Here is a 6376-nt window from a genome sequence, read left to right on the forward strand (position 1 = left end):
AATGTGAAATTGGTGAATATATGTGATGAGGGTAACAATCAAAACTAGGACTTAGCAAAAGAAAGAAGTCTTTCCTAATACCTCCAATTGTCAGAATGCTCGGAGTAGTGCTCGAATCCAACAAAATTACACTCGAAAGTAGAACACAGCAGGCATTAAACGGAATCTCCCTGTTGAGAAGGAAGAAACATGTACCACAATTTGTGCAGGACATTTATTATTTTTAGTGACCACTGCAATAAGATTTTTAAAAATTTAAAGCAATTGAATAGATACGAAAAAAGACTATTTATCAAATTCCTAACATTTGTTATTCAGTAAAACGCAAGGTGACCAATCTGCACTAAAAACTAATTGAATGGAGAATCTGCTTTCTGGTCATACAACCAGATGACCCTGCTCTAAACAAAAAACATTTACACACATTTAACAATTTAAATACATTACTGCCCTGCGAAACAGATGAATATAAGTTATAAGGGTAACAATCAAAAGAAGCACCTAGGAAGAGAAAGATGTCTTTCCTAATAACTCCAATACTCAGGGTGCTTGGAGTGGTAGTTCCCAACCAACAAAATCACACTACATGTTTGAACAAACATAGCAGTCATGAAACAGAAACTCCCTGTTGAGAGGCAAGAAACATGTGCCACAATTTGTGCATGTGGTGTCAAATATGCACCAAAAGACGATTGAATGGGGAATCAGATTTCTGGCCATACAACTGTGAAATTGATGAATATAAGTGATAAAGATATCAATCAAAGGAAGCACCTGGCAAAAGAAAACAGGATATCTAATAACTCCAATCGTCAGAACGCTCGGAGTGGTGATTTCCATCCAACATAATCACACTCGATGTTTGAATAAACATAGCAGTCAGGAAACGGAATCTCCCGGTTGAGAGAGAAGAAACATGTACCACAATTTGTGCAGCACATTGATTATTTTTAGTGTCCATTGGAATATTATTCTTAATAATTTAAAGCAATTGAACGAGACACGAAAAAAAGAATAATTATCAAATTCCTAACATTTGTTATTGAGTAAAATGCAAGTGGTGTCCAATCTGCACTAAAAACCCATTCAATGGAGAATCTGCTTTCTGGTCATACAACCAGATGACCCTCCTCTAAACAAAAAACATTTACACACATTTAACGATTCCGATACATTACTCCACTGCGAAAGAGATGAATATAAGCTATAAGGGAACAATCAAAAGAAGCACCTAGGAAGAGAAAGAGGTCTTTCCTAATAACTCCAATACTCAGGGTGCTTGGAGTGGTAGTTCCCATCCAACAAAATCACAATCAATGTTTGAACAAACATAGCAGTCATGAAACAGAATCTCCCTGTTGAGAGGCAAGAAACATGTGCCACAATTTGTGCATGTGGTGTCAAATATGCACCAAAAGACGATTGAATGGGGAATCAGCTTTCTGGCCATACAACCAGATCACCCTCCTGTAATCAACAAACATTTACCCACATTTCACGATTCAAATATATTATTCCACTGTGAAATTGGTGAATATATGTGATGAGGGTAACAAACAAAACAAGGACTCATCAAAAGAAAGAAGTCTTTCCTAATAAATCGAATTGTCAGAATGCTCGGAGTAGTGCTTCCCATTCAACAAAATCACACTGAAAAGTACAACAAACATAGCAGGCATTAAACAGAATCTCCCTGTTGAAAGGGAAGAAACATGTTCCACAATTTGTGCAGCACATTGATTATTTTTAGTGACCATGGCAATAAGATTTTTAAAAACAAAAAACAAATGAAGGAGATACTTAAACAAGAAGATTTATCAAATTCCGAACATTCGTTATTCAGTAAAGTGCATGTGGTGTCCAATCTGCACCAAAAGACCATTGAATAGAGAATCTGCTTTCTGGCCATACAACCAGATGACCCTACTTTAAACAACAAACGTATACCCACATTTCACGAATCAAATACACTACTCCACTGTGAAATTGGCGAATATAAGTGATAAAGGTATGAATCAAAGGAAGCACCTAGCAAAAGAAAACAGTATTTCTAATAACTCCAATCGTCAGAATGCTCAGAGTGGTGATTTCCATCCAACATAATCACACTCGATGTTTGAATAAACATAGCAGTCATGAATTGGAATCTCCCTGTTGAGAGAGATGAAACATGTACCACAATTTGTGCAGCACATTGATTATTTCTAGTGACCATTGCAATAGGATTTTTAAAAATTTAAAGCAATTGAAGCAGATACGAAAACAAGAATAATTATCAAATTCCTAACATTTGTTATTCAGTAAAATGCAAGTGGCGTCCAAACTGCACCAAAAACCCATTGAATGGATAATCTGCTTTCTGGCCATACAACCAGATGAACCTGCTGTAATCAACAAACATTTACCCACATTTCACGATTCAAATATATTATTCCACTGTAAAATTGATAAATATATGTGATGAGGGTAACACTCAAAACAAGGACTCAGCAAAAGAAAGATGTCTTTCCTAATAACTACAATTGTCAGAATGCTCGGAGTAGTGCATCCCATCCAACAAAATCACACTCGAAATTAGAACATAGCAGGCATTAAACGGAATTTCCCTGTTGAGAGGGAAGAAACATGTACCACAATTTGTGCAGCACATTTATTATTTTAGTGACCATTGCGATAAGATTTTTAAAAATTTAAAGCAATTGAAGGAGATACGAAAACAAGAATAATTATCAAATTCCTAACATTTGTTATTCAGTAAAATGCAAGTGGTGTCCAATCTGCACTAAAAACCCATTCAATGGAGAATCTGCTTTCTGGTCATACAACCAGATGACCCTGCTTTAAACAAAAAACATTTACACACATTTAACAATTCAAATACATTACTCCACTGTGAAACAGATGAATATAAGTTCTAAGGGTAACAATCAAAAGAAGCACCTAGGAAAAGAAAGAGGCCTTTCCTAATAACTCCAATACTCAGGATGCTTGGAGTGGTAGTTCCTATCCAACAAAATCACACTCCATGTTTGGGCAAACATAGCAAACATGAAACAGAATCTCCCTGTTGAGAGGCAAGAAACATGTAGCCCAATTTGTGCATGTGGTGTCAAATATGCACCAAAAGACGATTGAATGGGGAATCTGCTTTCTGGCCATACAACCAGATGACCCTGCTGTAATCAACAAATATTTACCCACATTTCACGATTCAAATATATTATTCCACTGTGAAATTGATGAATATATGTGATGAGGGTAACAATCAAAAACCAGGACACAGCAAAAGAAAGAAGTCTTTCCTAATAACTCCAATTGTCAGAATGCTCGGATTAGTGCTTCCATTCATGAAAATTACACTCGAAAGTAGAACATAGCAGGCATTAAACGGAATCTACCTGTTGAGAGAGAAGAAACATGTACCACAATTTGTGCAGCACATTGATTATTTTTAGTGACCATTGCAATAAGATTTATAAAAATTTAAAGCAACTGAAGGAGATACGAAAACAAGAATAATTATCAAATTCCTAACATTTGTTATTCAGTAAAATGCAAGTGGTGTCCAAACTGCACCAAAAACCCATTGAATGGATAATCTGCTTTCTGGTCATACAACCAGATGACCCTGCTCTAAACACGAAACATTTACACACATTTAACGATTCAAATACATTACTCCACTGCGAAACAGATGAATATAAGTTATAAGGGTAACAATCAAAAGAACCACCTAGGAAAAGAAAGAGGTCTTTCCTAATAACTCCAATACTCAGGATGCTTGGAGTGGTAGTTCCCATCCAACAAAATCACACTCCATGTTTGAACAAACATAGCAGTCATGAAACAGAATCTCCCTGTTGAGAGGCAAGAAACATGTACCACAATTTGTGCATGTGGTGACAAATATGCATCAAAAGACGATTGAATGAGGAATCTGCTTTCTGGCCATACAACCAGATGACCTTGCTGTAATCAACAATCATTTACACACATTTCACGATTCAAATATATTATTCCACTGTGAAACTGATGAATATATGTGATAAGGGTAACAATCAAAACTAGGACTTAGCAAAAGAAAGATGTCTTTCCTAATAACTCCAATTGTCAGAATGCTCGTAGTAGTGCTTCCATCCAACAAAATTACACTCGAAAGTAGAACATAGCAGGCATTAAACGGAATCTCCCTGTTGAGAGGGAAGAAACATGTTCCACAATTTGTGCAGCACATTTATTATTTTTAGTGACCATTGCAATAATATTTTAAAAAATATAATGCAAATGAAGGAGATACCTCCACAAAGAGATTTATCAAATTCCGAACATTTGTTATTCAGTAAGGTGCATGTGGTGTCCAATCTGCAACAAAAGACCATTGAATAGAGAATCTGCTTTCTCGCCATACAACCAGATGACCCTGCTCTAAACAACAAACATTTACCCACATTTCACGAATCAAATACATTACTCCACTGTGAAATTGACGAATATAAGTGATAAAGGTATCAATCAAAGGAAGCACCTAGCAAAAGGAAACAGTATTTCTAATAACTCCAATCGTCAGAACGCTCAGAGTGGTGATTTCCATCCAACATAATCACACTTGATGTTTCAATAAACATAGCAGACATGAAACGGAATCTCCCTGTTCAGAGAGAAGAAACATGTACCACAATTTGTGCAGCACATTGATTATTTTTAGTGACCATTGCAGTAAGATTTTTAGAAATTTAAAGCAATTGAAGGAGATACGAAAACAAGAATAATTATCAAATTCCTAACATTTGTTATTCAGTAAAATGCAAGTGGTGTCCAATCTGCACTAAAAACCCATTCAATGGAGAATCTGCTTTCTGGTCATACAACCAAATGACCGTGCTCTAAACAAAAAACATTTACACACATTTAACGATTCAAATACATTACTCCACTGCGAAACAGATGAATATAAGTTCTAAGGGTAACAATCAAAAGAAGCACCTAGGAAAAGAAGGAGGTCTTTCCTAATAACTCCAATACTCAGGATGCTTGGAGTGGTAGTTCCCATCCAACAAAATCACACTCCATGTTTGAACAAACATAGCAGACATGAAACAAAATCTCCCTGTTGAGAGGCAAGAAACATGTACCACAATTTGTGCATGTGGTGTCAAATATGCACCAAAAGACGATTGAATGGGGAATCTGCTTTCTGGCCATACAACCAGATGACCCTGCTGTAATCAACAAATATTTACCAACATTTCACGATTCAAATATATTATTCCACTGTGAAATTGATGAATATATGTGATGAGGGTATCAATCAAAACAAGGACTCAGCAAAAGAAATAAGTCTTTCCTAATAACTCCAATTGACAGAATGCTCGGAGTAGTGCTTCCATCCAAAAAAATTACACTCGAAAGTAGAACATAGCAGGCATTAAATGGAATCTCCCTGTTGAGAGGGAAGAAACATGTACCACAATTTGTGCAGCACATTGATTATTTTTAGTGACCATTGCAATAATTTTTTAAAAAATATAAAGCAAATGAAGGAGATACCTCAACAAGAAGATTTATCAAATTACGAACATTCGTTATTCAGTAAGGTGCATGTCATGTCCAATCTGCACCAAAAGACCATTGAATAGAGAATCTGCTTTCTGGCCATACAACTACATGACCCTGCTGTAAACAACAAACATATACCCACATTTCACGTATCAAATACATTACTCCACTGTGAAATTGACGAATAAAAAAGGTAAAGGTATCAATCAAAGGAAGCACCTAGCAAAAGAAAGCAGTATTTCTAATAACTCCAATCGTCAGAACGCTCGGAGTGGTGAATTCCATCCAACATAATCACACTCGATGTTCTAATAAACATAGCAGTCATGAAACGGAATCTCCCTGTTGAGAGAGAAAAAACATGGACCACAATTTGTGCAGCACATTGATTATTTCTACTGACCATTGCAATAAGATTTTTAAAAATTTAAAGGAATTGAAGGAGACACGGGAAAAAAAATATTTATCAAATTCCTAACATTTGTTATTCAGTAAAATGCAAGTGGTGCCCAATATGCACTAAAAACCCATTCAATGGAGAATATGCTTTCTGGTCATACAACCAGATGACCCTGCTCTAAACAAAAAACATTTACACACATTTAACGATTCAAATACATTACTCCACTGCGAAACAGATGAATATAAGTTCTAAGGGTAACAATCAAAAGAAGCACCTAGGAAAAGAAGGAGGTCTTTCCTAATAACTCCAATACTCAGGGTGCTTGGAGTGGTAGTTCCCATCCAACAAAATCACACTCCGTGTTTGAACAAACATAGCAGTCATGAAACAGAATCTCCCTGTTGAGAGGCAAGAAAC

This window comes from Schistocerca gregaria, unplaced genomic scaffold (genome assembly GCF_023897955.1).
Source record: "Schistocerca gregaria isolate iqSchGreg1 unplaced genomic scaffold, iqSchGreg1.2 ptg000317l, whole genome shotgun sequence".
NCBI classification, from domain to species: Eukaryota; Metazoa; Arthropoda; class Insecta; order Orthoptera; family Acrididae; genus Schistocerca; species Schistocerca gregaria.